This window comes from Herpailurus yagouaroundi, unplaced genomic scaffold, assembly GCF_014898765.1.
Source record: "Herpailurus yagouaroundi ecotype Mexico unplaced genomic scaffold, PumYag 159, whole genome shotgun sequence".
NCBI lineage: Eukaryota > Metazoa > Chordata > Mammalia > Carnivora > Felidae > Herpailurus > Herpailurus yagouaroundi.
In genome coordinates, this window is record NW_024412400.1 from 58,118,129 (window position 1) to 58,132,671 (window position 14,543).

General features: G+C 35.8%; 1 non-coding gene across 1 annotated transcript; it reads right to left on the bottom strand.

Annotated features, from left to right (window-relative positions):
- Positions 1–12,758: 12,758 nt before the first annotated feature.
- Positions 12,759–12,953, bottom strand: LOC121034288 (U2 spliceosomal RNA). The gene has a single exon (XR_005792363.1). It is a non-coding gene; the product is annotated as a U2 spliceosomal RNA (small nuclear RNA).
- Between the last annotated feature and the right edge of the window lie 1,590 nt (positions 12,954–14,543).

Below are 14,543 nucleotides of genomic sequence, written 5' to 3' on the forward strand. Positions count from 1 at the left end.
TCTCTCTTTACCTTATTAGGTAATAATCAGACGTTGAGCTGGGTTGGGCTAGATTGCAGTTTTAATAAAGTTCATTAAGTCCATCTCAATTTCATCCTTGTTCTTAAGGCATGACCCTCTCAGTATAAAGAAAAGTATTGTGATTTAAGTCAAATATTCTTCATAATGAGACTATTTTTTTCCCCGAAGCAGTATAAGATGTAGATCTATTCTTTTTTATAAATTTCAACCCAGTTCTCCAGTCTCCTGGACAGCATCAAAACTTGACAAATGTCCAATGGAAAAAACTATGAGTTTTTTTTTTTCCTTTCTTTGCTATGAGTTTCTAATTATTGCCATTAGCCTCACATTGTCACTAAATTTTAGGTTAATTTCTTCCTCCTGACAGATGTTTTCTGCCTGGAAAGTACCAATCTTTAGCTCACTCTAAGAATTAGGGAACCCACAGAGGAGGGGATCAGTTTCTTTTGGAAAATTTCTCTTAGGCTAGAGTATTTGCTTGTCTAATCCTCTTGGCATCACAAATCTCTGATACCATTACAATACTGTCTTGTAATTTGTATGGGCTGTTTGAGTTGAACCATATGAAATGTACAATTTTTTTTTTAGGTCAGAAACAAATTGCCACAAGAGCCTTAACCAGTCATGATCTATCATGTTTGTTCATTAAGTACAATCTTGACATAAAAAGAGATTTTTTTTAAATGTTAATGTTTATTTTTGAGAGAGAGACAGAGTGTAAGCACAGAAAGGGCAGAGAGAGAGACACAGAATCAAAAGCAGGGTCCAAGCTCCAAGCTGTCAGCACGGAGCCTGACATGGGGCTTGAACTCATGAACCATGAGATCATAACCTGAGCTGAAGTTGGACATTCAACCAACTGAACCACTCAGGTGCCCCTAAAAAGAGATTTTATAATATATATTTAGTGAATATGCAGCCTTGCAAAACAATATTTATTTTGTTAACCCAATAAAATGATTAATTTATTTACACAACACATAGGTAATACATGATTTTTACTATTTTCAAACTTAGTGTTACATATTGAATATATAATAATTGGCAGAAGGGACTTGGTTCCTACATTGATGAGCTTAAAACTTTAATCAGGGAGATATCTTTGTCCATAGACTCACATAAATACATAATTTAAAAATGTATTTTGAGGAAAAATTCTGTTGAGCTTTGAAAATATCTATAAAATATACCATATCTAGTCTGAAGTGTTCAGATAAAGTTTCTATAAGGAAGTGCCTTTTAACTTAAGAGCTGAAGAATGCATTAAGCAAGATGAGGCTAAGATTTAACATGAAGATAAATGTAGACTAAAAATGGAAGAATATTTACCAAAAATGAGGGTACCTTAGTGGAACAATGATGCATAATCCAACAATAAAATGGGACACATACAGTTACGGATAATTTGAGTGTCATTTAATTTGGCTTTGGTGGGCCAGAGTATATTCCCATAACATTTTTCCATCTAAGCTCATTCAAGAAAGGTAAGTTGACGTCAGCCATTGAAAGATAGGGAATTCTTGTATTTTAGACAGTAAACCTACAGAGATAAACATGACAGTCCTTTAAGATGTTTGGAAATAAATTAGACAAAAATAAAAGGTAGTTATTCAAGAATTTTCATCAGGGAGCTGACACAATCAGTTTAGTGTTATACAGAAATGACTCTGTAGTCAGTGTGGTGAAAAATTTGGAAAGGGAAAGTCTATGATCAAGAAGAGGCACCTATTCCAGGAATGAAGTAAATAATCAAAATTCCAGAGAGTAGTGTGAACAGTGGCTTCTCTAAGGAAATTTAGAGGATAATGAATCATGGTTTTTCATTTGATTTGATTTGATTTGATTTGATTTGATCTGATTTGATTGGGTTAAGAGAGAAAGAAGAGAATATAGGAAATAAAGGCAGAAACCAGCAGCTTGTCATCAGAGGGAGATAAATTGCAATTCGATATTGATGAAGTGGATTTTTAATGAGAGTGGAACTCAAAACACAGCCTATGTGGGCAGTTGGTTGCAATGGTGTTGAAATAAAGGTCATCAGTATTTTAGGATACATACGATTAATCAAAGTGGATGTTGAAGTCACTCAAGTGGATAGGAATTAGATGTACAAGGTAGAATGACACTGAGAAAGTTTAGAGGTATAAAACTTTTTATATCAGATGAGTGTGTTGATGGTGGGGAGAGTGTATGAATTATCTTTCAGTCAGAAGTTGACATCAGATATCACCATGTTCATTCCACTTCTAGTTATTCATGTTTTATTTGTTTTAATTGTATTTTATATGTATATGCTCTTAGTTTTGTTTAGATATTAGTATAAAGACAGAAAATGTGCTAGCCATGAAAGTAAATAACAAGAGCACAAGTCTATAATTCATTTGGAAAACAGGATTAGCTGCAGCAGCAATGTGATATTGACCTAAAGAGTAAATTAACGGGGCGCCTGGGTGGCGCAGTCGGTTAAGCGTCCGACTTCAGCCAGGTCACGATCTCGCGGTCCATGAGTTCGAGCCCCGCGTCAGGCTCTGGGCTGATGGCTCGGAGCCTGGAGCCTGTTTCCGATTCTGTGTCTCCCTCTCTCTCTGCCCCTCCCCCGTTCATGCTCTGTCTCTCTCTCTCTCCCAAAAATAAAATTAAAAACGTTGAAAAAAAATTAAAAAAAAAAAGAGTAAATTAACTTACCTACATATAGTAAATTGTTTTCGTGAAACAGACCACAGTATAGCCATGAAAGAAAGAATAAACCTCTTTCATTATACTTAGGGGAAGTAAGTGAATGTATATCACCACAGACAAAAATTCCTTCCTGTGTTTATAGGATAGTTTTACTAAAGAAATCAGAAGAGTTGTTGACTTTAATTAGTTAAATGCTGCTACATCCAACAAACTTGGATTTTGAAAATGTTACAGAAAAGCAAAGAATGGTATATAGGGCAATCTCGAAACTATTTAAAATCAGTTCTAACCCATAAGTGCACATCAGAAGATAAATTATTATAGTTATTTTATCTTTGTTCAAAATTCAAATAAAAATTTTGCATTCTTGTAGAAAAAACCTATTCTTTCACATGTGTGAAAATGAAAGATGTAAAGATTTGCTATTTTTTGCTTACTCGGTCTTGTGCAAGTTGTATTCAGATATACAACCTAGGAAAAAATATCCCTGAGTGTATAAGAGGTTAAGGAAACAGTGACATCTACAGCAGCAACAATTAACATAACATTTATAAGTGATATCCATCACAAACAAAATACATCTATTTCATCTTCAGCTTGGAGAGCAGGAGCCCAGCTGCCACTTATCTGCGTATATGCTATCTAAATGATGAGAGGTGAATCATTCAAATCCTCTTTACTGTAATGAGAATGGAGAAACCTGCTGTAGTTAGCTCAGGAAAAAAAAAAATGGTTGTCTCATGTTCAAGTGATGTATAAAATGTAGATTTTGTAAAGCAGTTTCTCTTGTGAGGACCTGAAGGAAGCTTCTGCATGTAGAAAATAACTTTGGAGTATTATGTCACAACACAAATCAGAATGTAAGAGATATCTATATCTATCTATATCTATATATCTATATCTGTATCTAGATATAGATATCTATATCTATCTATATCTACCTATACATATATATGCATATGTATATATATCTACATGGCCATATATATGCTCATCTATCTATCTATCTATCTATATGAGCAGAAAATATACATCAGAAAAGGAAAAGATAGAAATGTTATCTAAACGCTTTTTTTCCCATTGGCCAGTAAATCTCTGTGTCATTTCCCATACATGACTCATTAAGTTCCATCTCTGTCTTGCACATGTCATTACCCTCTGTCTACCTATTGAATACCTATGTACTTATTCCCCAAATTTGATTGTTTCCTGATTACCTTCAAGAGCTAGGTTCATGGTCACCTTTTTCAAACAGCATCTCTGCTTTCGTGCTCTGGATCCAGACTAAGTTTAAACCGATCTTAGCAACCAGTAGTAGTTGTTGTTGAAATTATGCTAGAGATTGTTAAAGACTGATTGTGTAGATTGTAATTCATCTCAGGCCAGATATGGAACACTTCAAAACCCAAGGCATTCAAAATAAGAAAGACAACGCTCAAAGGCAGAAAATATAATAATGGCCGAACAGAGTCTCTGGTCCACTGAGTCACATGTGACAAAACACTTTACTCTGGCTGGCTCTGTGAAAGAAAGGTATATGAAATTAACAAACTCTCAGTTTACAAGAACGCTATTGTCTGTTTTCAACCAATACTTCAAAAACTTTGTTCATTCCTCTGTAAATAAGCTTTCACTGGTTTGCAAGAGAAAAAATGTGAAAAATGTGCATTAATATGATTAGTTCTTTATAGGGCAAAACACTTATTCAAGTTAAAAGAATGTCCTGTTCTAGATAAAATTCTTTTTTTATAAAATTTTTTAATGTTTACTCATTTTTGAGAGAGAGAGAACCCGAACAGGGGAGGGGCAGAGAGAGAGGGAGAAATAGGATCCAAAGCAGACTCCAGGCTCTGAACTGTCAGCACAGAGCCCGACGTGGGGCTGGAACCCACGAACTGCAAAATCATGGTCTGAGCCAAAGTCAGATACTTAACTGACTGAGCCACCCAGGCGCCCCTTTTTTTAAAATAATATTTTTTAATTCTCTTTTTTTGATAAAGCATATCAAAGAATTTAGTCACTGAAAAATATTTTCAGTTCCTCGGGATTTTCAAGCCTCATTCTTTCATCATTTCTCATAAAAAAACATTATTAAGCCTTACTCTGTGCCTCACACTATGCTAGGCACCTAGGATATACATGAAAAAGCCGGACAAGTTTTCTTCTCTAATGGAGCTTAAGTTCTACTTCAGGGACATAGACAAAAACCAAATAAGTTGATTAATCAATGTTTACAGACATAACTCAAAAAATACAATATGTGGTATGCATAAAATTAAAAAATAATTATGTGATAGTCGTTGAATAGGTATTTATATTTGGATGATCATCAAAATCCTCTAAGAGGTAACATTTAAACTAAGAGCTGATTAACAGGTAGGAAGTTAGTCAACAAAAGCCTCTTTCAGGAATATGGAGGAACCGCTACAAAAAAGACCTAAAGGCATATTCTAGGTAGGATGACTGATGCCTCTTGGAGCTATGCAGTGCATCAGGGCTGGTCAGAAAACAGAAAGAAGCCAGTTTGCTGAAAAATACTAGGCAAGACTAAGGAAAGAGAACAGGCTATGGTCAGAGAGATAGCAAGGATTATGGAATCAGTTCCAAAACATGAACGCTCCTCAAATTTAATCTTTCATTCACTAATAGCTCATATCTTTTGGGTGCTCAATGTATTCCATGAATGTCTTCACTCATTTAATTCCCACAACAAGAATTTAATATATTTACTTTTTTATCTTTAAGTAGCCTCCATGCCCAGTGTAGGAATTAAACTCATGACCCTGTGATCAAGAGTAGCATGCTCTACTGACTAAGCCAGCCAGGCACCCCTATGTTTACCTTTTAAATCTTCATTTTATAGAGACAAAACTGAGGCACAGTAATTCATGCCCCATCACACAGATAATAGGTGAAAAACAGTATTTAAGTGCATGCAATCTAACTCTAAACTTTAAATAGGATATTATACTTACTAATATGTTGCTTGCGTATACTTCACGACCATGCTTTAAAAGATAAATGTTCATAACTTATGAACATTTGGCTTAAGGATTAAACTGTGTTTACCAATGTGTGTACTATGGACTAGAATATTCTGTTACACTCTCCACAGTGTTGGTTTTGATGAAGCTGTGCATTAGCATTATTTCACAGCAGTGGTTCTCAACCAGGACAATTTTGTCCTCCCAAAGGACATTTGTTTAAAAAAATGGAGACACTTGTTGTCACAACTGGGATGGCTGGGTTGACACCAGAGATGCTGCTCAACATCCTACAATGCACAGGATAGACCCCATAATAATCATCTCACGCAAAATATCAATACTGCCAAGATTGAAGCTCTGCTTCATTGATATGAATGTGGAAAATAAGATATTCTGTGGCAGTTAATTTCTTCTTGAAAATTCAGATGGTGTCCACAACCATGAACAAAGCTTGTAAAAAATACTGTCCCGTCCCTCCTCACTCCCTTCTTCCATTTATTTGTTTGTTTCTTTGTTTCTTTATTTACTTATGGTTACCCAGTGCCTGAACACCTTTTGTTTATTTGGGGAAATTCCCACATAATGATTTTCAGTTAAAAGCTGAGAAAGCTTCCAATCGTAGGAGCTAAAAAATGTCACCTATTACATTTTCCTTGCAACTAGTACAGAGTCATGTGGCATGAGCTCAACAAAACAATAAAATACCCACCCGCCCCCCCAACCCAAGACCTTGAATTAGGATTTGGTCATGTAACCAAGGGGGGTGGCCAAAATCTACCTCGGGCAACAGCGACAGGAAGGCCAACTTCTGGAACACTGCAGCAGTGGTGATAAGGGCTGGTTGTGTTGGCAATTCAAGCTGCTGCTTGGTGCTTGGCAGCTACAAGGTTTTCATCACTAAACCTGCTTCACAGTGTGATTTGGGAGGTTGTTCCTGGATGCCCAACCTGATACTGTCGCCCATCCAGCAAATATGAGAGTTTCCTGGTATCCTCTAATAAATTTTATTCCGTTTTATTAAGCCAGAATGGGATTCAGTAGATTTCAAAAAACAAACAACACTTATAAGGAGCTACTTTTGTTCTTGCTCTGTGAGTATCTTGGTATTTATATCTTGTGACTATATCTTGAGAAGATAATACAACAGTGTATATATTCAACTTGGTTTTCCCTTTAACTTTTTTTATTTACTTATAATTACATGCAAAAGCATATAAAATATGCATAGAGTGATTTTTAAAGGCAGCAAATCAGGCCCCACATGGAGCCCCACGTCGAGCCCCCCGTCGAGCCCCCCGTCGAGCCCCATGTCGAGCCCCACATCGGGCTCTGTGCTGACAGCTCAGAGCCTGGAGCCTGCTTCCGATTCTGTGTCTCCCTCTCTCTCTGCCCCTGTCCCGTTCATGCTCTGCCTCTCTCTGTCTCAGAAATAAATAAACGTTAAAAAAAAAAAAAACTTGCTTAAGATTCTCCCAGATTATAAAGAATCCCTCAGTTTTTTTTTCCATTTTAACACCCAAGATTCTCAAAAACATTTGTGTGTATTTTTATTCTCATCATAACTCACATTAATAACTCACCATATTAATTACTCATCGTGAAAGAATCTGCCTCATTTCTCACAATTCCACTGCAACTGCTCTTCCTAAATAAATCCTAGTTATTTAGGATTTATCCAAAATCCTGGGGTGCCTGGGTGACTCAGTCAGTTAAGCGCCTCGCTTTTGTTCTAGGCTCAGGTCATGATCTCATGGTTGGTGACTTCCAGCCCCATTAGGTGCTGACAGCTCAGAGACTGACTAGATTCTGTCTCTCCCTCTCTCTGTCCCTTCCCTTCTTGCACTCTGTCTCTCTTTCTCAAAATAAATGGATAGATGTTAAAAAAATCCAAAATCCTTTTTTTAAGCTTTCTACTTCTTACAGCTCTTTTTAGAAAGTTTAGTAGTCTGTATGTTTCTAGGAATTTACCCATTTATGCAAGATTGCCCATTTTTTTCATGATATTTTTATAATATTTTCTTATAATTGTTTGTATTTCTGTGGTGTCAGTAGTGATCTCTCCTCTTTCATTCATGATTTTATTTGTTTATTTATTTATTTTTGATAAGTCTGGCTAGGGGTTATCAACTTTATTAATCCTTTCAAAGAACCAGCTTAATTTCATTGACTGCTCTACTAGTGTTTTTGGTTTGTTTCTACATTATTTATTTCTTCTCTAATCTTTATTATTTCCCTTCTTATGCTGTCTTTAAGGTTTATTTACTCTTCCTTTTCAACTCCTTTAGATGTAAGATTAGGTTATGTATTTGAGACTTCTTCCTTCTTGATGTAGGCCTATCTTGCAATATATTTCCCTTTTATGACAGGGATGGGCTGAGGTGGGTGGGGAGGGCTGTGCTGGCCTTCCAAGGGAGAGGCCCACTGCTGCTCTGGTTCTCAATCACACTTGCCCTAGAAAAAAAGTCACCTGCAAAGCACAGTGAGACAGGGCTTCATGTAAGGGGCTCAAGCCTCCACTGTGTGCACTTTGCCATTCACTGAAGTCCTTCTGTGCTAATGGGAGAGGTGAAAAATGGCAGCAGCCACTCTCTTCCCTGGAGAGGGGAATTCGCACATGCCACTGTTCAGGAAGCCCTCACAGAAGAATGAACAATCTCCTCTCTTGTGTCCTAGGCTTCCATCAGATCCCTTCCTTCACCCTGTTTTTGTCCAAGCCATCTGCTGCCGTCCCCTGCAACCCTCCCTGCCAGGCTGCTCCCAGGTCTCTGCCACCTTCTCCATAGTAGCATCACTATGCCTGCCAGGCTTAACCCTCATGATGGTATTGTCTTCTAAAGCTTCAGACTTTCAGCTCTGCTGCTTGTAAAAACTTGTGATAATCAGCCCCTCTCATTTTCCCAGTCAATGGTTTTGGAGAAGTGTTTCTCCTGTGCAAGCCCCTGCTTGCTGCTTTCTCTGTCTCTCTCTCTCTCTCTTTCACTCTCTCTTTCACTCTCTCTGTCTCTCTGTCTCTCCCTCTCCCTCTCTCTTTCTCTCCTGCCTCTCTCCATGATCAGGGCTCCCTCTCCTCTGCAGCACCCACAATTCTTCTCCCCCAAATCACATCTCTGAGTCTCTACAACTCCTACCTCCCACAATTTGGCCCCTTTTCTTCCTCTAGTTGTGCAATTTATTCTCTTAGTCCTCAGATGGATTTCCTCAGTGTCCAGAATGACTTGATAATTATCTGGCTGTGTTTGAGGGACAAAGCAAGCATAAGGTCTTCCCACTACTCTTCTGTCTTAACTACAATCATATAGTTTTCTTATTTTCATTAATAGAATGTTCCTATGGAAATTATCTTTTCAAAGAATATTTATCTCGTTAAAAATGCTCAGAGGCTAATAAATAGAATAGGAATAACTATATAAAATTTAACAAATACTCTAATGAAAATTGTAAAACTAATAGAAATAAAATTTTAACAACAAAAACTTTAAAAATATTCAACAAATGCCATAATGTCTATGTTAATTTCATGTGGTTTTCAAGTATGCTCTACTTCCTGTATGTATCATATATTGTTATAACCTAAGTAAAAATGTTAATAGTGTATCTTTATATTAAACTTCATAAAAATTTCCAAAGATGATGTCTTAGTTTAGACTCCTATAACAGATTACCATAGACTGAGTGGTTTAAACAAACATTTATTTTCACAGATCCAGAGGCTGGGAAGTCCCAGGTCAAGGGGCCAGCAAACTCATTCATGAGGGCTCTGCCTTCATGATCTAATTACCTCTCAAAAGTCCCACCTCCTAATACCATCACATCAGGAATTAGAACTTCCACATTCATTTTGGGGTGGGACACAAACTCATAGCCCGTAACAATGTGAAAATTAACAATAAAGGTGAAAAATCCAATAAAATTTTAATATTACACATGATTAAAATTTTTCAAGATATAGTTTTTATGAATATGAACTTGGTAATTACATAATGATATTTTTAAATACGAAAGAGCTACCTTAATAGTTTATGACATTGTTATAACAATCACGCATCTTGCAAATTCAAATTGAATAACTACCATAAGCTAACCTGATGTAGAAAGACATGGAAATTTGAGACGGGGGGACTCAAAGGTTGTCAATACTTTACAATGCTCAATGTCAAAATTTTATAAGTAAGTACCTTTGGTGCTACACATTATTCATATTTCTATATAAAATAAACACGTATTTTTTCAATCATTTTAAGTTGTTAATTTAAAACTATTGAAAACTCTTCTTTGTAGAAAGAGTGATTCTAAAGTATAAGATAACTTATTAAATTTTAAAATTAGTAAAAACAATGCATAAGTTTCTCAAGTATCCACACTAGCTGGGCATGACAAACAGTTTACCTGAAACTAAATTTTATCTAACAGAATCAGTTACTGAGGACATCTCCTGTTATAATTCCCCTCATCTTTCTCAGTGTTCAACTGAAATGCATCTTTAAGCCTTAGTTGCCAATTTAAAATAATTTATAGTCCATATTACACATTTCAAAAGCAGATATTTAGTATGTAGACTGTCTAAATGTCAAAATTATTCGTCTCTTATCAGTACCATGACTGCTTTTACTTGAAGTCTGAACAGAAAACAGACATGTTGCTTGTACCTGATTATATTGTTAGAAATTGAATGAAGATATTACAAAATGGAGGAAAATAACAATTAGCCACATAAATATTAGAATAACTGTAGTTACCAGAAATATTTCAACAATCAGCTTCTCCATATCAGTTCACATCTCCTTTTTGATTTGGGAATGGTATTTTTATCTTATTGGAAATGTTCACAGACGTCGCCTACCGCAGCTGCAACTACCATTCACATTTTTACACTGATTATACTCACTAATTGCAAGTGGGATGTAAAACGGATTTCATATTAAGCTACATTAAAATGGAAGAAATTAAAACTGGGCTGTTTTTTGGATGTATTATATTCTTTGGGAGACTGCAGATTTGAGGGCCGCATTAGCCAATTAAAAACACCAGGCTAGTTCTTGAATAAAGCATTAAAGCAAAAGGTTACTTTCACACTTGAGTGGTATATGTCAAAACAGACATTTTGCCTAGTGGTGGGTACCCTTGTGACAAATTAAATGAAAGGCTAGACTATACAATAAAAGATGACCATTTGTACAGTTCCATATTAAATGATGCATTTTGAGAAGGCTTTTCTGTCTCCTTGGTAGGCTATCTAATCTCAGCACAGTCTTCATTTCAGCAATACATATTTCACTTATTTACCCTTGTATATTCATCAGGCATTTGTGTTTCTAGTGCAAGCGTTCTCTCCATGACTAACTTTATCCTTTTAGGAATGAGCTTGCTGGAGTGTGACATACACAACACCATGTAATTTAAAAATCTAATATATTCCTATATAAAGTGTGGATTCAATATTCCTTCCTCAGGACACAGTATTGTTTACAAATGAAGGAAGACAAACTGGCCTGGCATTAAGTTCTGAAACCATATGCTGGGTAAAAGTAATTTGTCTGCTCTGAAAGTAATTCTGGACCTGATAGGCTGATTGGATAAAGGTTTAGCATTGAATTTGAGATGAACGAATGTGGGGTAGAATGATTCAATCAGACTTTTGCACTTGCTTTTTACTGCCTTGGTAACAGACAGGGCTAACATTTATCTCCATGCCTTTGCTTATACTATTCTGTACCTAGGATGCCTATCTTTCTAATTTCCAGTTTAGATTACATCCAGTTTTTAAAACCTAAGTTAAGATGCATGTCTTTGTTGAAACCTTCTCTGTTACATCAATAAATAAATAAGCTTAATTTTTTTCTGAGCCTCTCATACTCTGTTTTCCTTATATATAGTTAATTAAGTGATATTTGGGAAAGAGCACACATATGTGTAGTTGGATAGTGGTCTGAAATTTATCTCTTCCACTTACTAGCTAATGTCATTATCTCACCTTAAAAGGAAATAATAATGGTACATTAGGAGATGATGACGACCAAACACCTTAAAGCAAAAAGGAAGTATGTGGTGAACCTACAAAAAAAAAGAAAAGCTTTTATATTTAAAAATATATTTGTATTTCATTATGTGCTTTCCTTTTTTTACATAATTGTTTAATGTGTCTATATGTTTTCCAATATTGTTTAGATTATAAATCCCTATAGAGCAGGGGTAAGATCATCCATATGTACAAATGTTGTTTTAACATTTTGGAGATTTTGGCACATTTATACATTGAATTATCTGTCACATGTCTGTCTGTCTGTTTGTCTCTCTAATTGTCTATCTTAGGACCGGAATGCATAAAAGGCCCAAGACAGTATAGAGACCAGTGCAAAGGGGAAATAATTAAATAATTGACTTTACACTGAGATAGGTTAAAATATCTACTACTAAGAGAGTAGATCTTTAAAGTTCTCATCATAAGAATAAAATCCATAAATATGTGTGAAGATAGATGTGAATTAAACATATTGGGGTGATCATTTCACAATATACACCTATATCAAATCATTATGCTGTACATCTAAACTAACACAATGTTATATGTCAGTTAAATATCAACCAAAAAAGAAATATTAAATATGTAAATTGTATTGTGACAGGAAAAACCCTAGGTCAGCAAGTAAAAATTTTATTTGTTTAAGAAAGAAAAAAATAGAGTTGAATTGATAAACAAATATATGACATTGTGTAAGGAAAAGCAATAAGAGTAAACTACTTACAAGTTAGAGCAACCAGCAGAGGACGAGAAAATAGCAGATAGTACATATATGGTTCATGATATTTGAAGAATTCAGTTCTCAAAGAATAAACATCAGGAATAGCTGAAATAAGAGGTGACCTAATAATTATGAATAAGCAAATGCTGAAAGTTCTTTTTATCCTCAAATAATGTTTTCACCAGTTTGCCATAGTTTCTCTTTCCTGTTCTAGAATTCTTATATGTAGAGGTCACCAACTGTCTTTAGAAACACATGTAAAAGTAAGGCCAATATATGGTGCCTGGGTGGCTCATTCGGTTAAGCATTCAACTCTTGGTTTCAGTTCAGGTCATGATCTCAAGATCCTGAGGCTTCAAGCCCTGCATCAGGCTCTGCACTGACAGCACCAAGCCTGGTTAGGATTCTCCCGCGTTCTCTGCCCCTCCTCCATTTATGCTGTCTCTCTCAAAATAAATAAATAAACTTAAAAAAAATAAAGTGTTTTTTTTTACACTTGATCTTAGCCAAAAGGCCGAGAAGTGATAATAAAGTATGTTTTTAAAAAGTGAGGCCAATATATATTTATAAACCACCTAATAGCAAGCCAACAAATACAAAGTGATTAGAATAGGTAAAGTTCCCTAACTGGACAACCTGAAAGGAAAAATTCATGTGTCTGTTTTATATGAAAAAACATTATCCTAGGCACTCTATGAGAAAATTGAGATGAAAAAGACTTGGTTACTGTTCTGAAAGGAATAATTCGTAAGCAAAGTAAATAAACAACAAATAATAATATAAAGTATTTTATGCTCAATATAAAATTATTGCTGAAGATGCTAGTTACTGCCTTTCGTTCTCAGAACGAACATTCTCAATCCACCACTCAGTCTACTTGAATCAGCTGCGGCTTAACTTCTATCTCTCAAATGTATTCGACTTAAGCAGAAGAAGTTAATTAACTTTTACTCAGCTCAGGATACAGCAGTCAGTGTATACTGCTAGAATTGTTCTGACTTGAGATCTCACTTTCAATATTTGGGTTTTTAATTTTCCATTTTCCAAAATTTTACTCTCTCTTCTAGAAAATAGAAGTCCTTTTACTACAGCTCCTATTTTAGTGACCTGCCAGTAACCCAGTTTATCTGAAACTTTCAACTTCCTCTGAATTTCCCCAACCATGGACCAGACTATGACCATAGATCTTTTCCTCTAACTTTCCCCAACCATGGACCAGACAATGACTATAGACCTTACTAAGAGCAAATAGATATCTCTGATGCAACTGCCCGTCAGTCTTGTATTGAGTCTCTTAACATGTCTGGTCTTGACTTCCAAATCCCATGCGATGATTTTTATGGAGACCCCAATTTCTCTCAGTTGGACCTCCTGACATTGTCTGCTGGAATAGACATGCCGGCAATCTCTTGTTATATGGTGAACATCATCTTTGTCCTACCACATCTTCCTATAATTTACTGACTCATACCTAGGCTTAGTGTGTGACTATATTTTTTTTGTTCTCATTTCTCTATAAGACTTTCCCATCCCTAATCTGGAAACGCTTTATTGCATGTAACAAGATGCACCAAGGCAATATTATGTGATGAATAATGGTTATCATAGCCCACATCTCACCAGGCTATGGATGTGTTTTCTTAAGAAGTGTACCTGGGTCAAAGACCTGCCAAGGAAGAGAATCAGGTTAGTCTCCCTCAAGACATGTAGAGTCCTCAGCAGGGACAACCTAAACATTCAGTTAGGTTATCAACTTGCTCACATTACTATTGAAAGCAGAATAAAAACAAAACAAAACAAAACAAAACAAAACAAAACAATTCCTGGAGAATTTACGGATCCTCAAATATGTCCATGTTCTTATCCCAGAAACCTTGGAATAAGTCATGTCACATGACAAGGGAGATTTTAGGTTGCCAATGGAATTAGGTTTCCTAATCAGATAACCAGATAAACCTTATAATAAGGGGAGTATCCAACTTGGATTATCCAAGTTGGCAAGATGTCATTGCAGGGGTCGTTTAAATGTGGAAGAGGAAGACAGATGGCCAGAGTCATAGTGTTGTGATATGAGAAAAATCTCAACTGAGCATTGGTGGCTTTGAAGATGAAACAA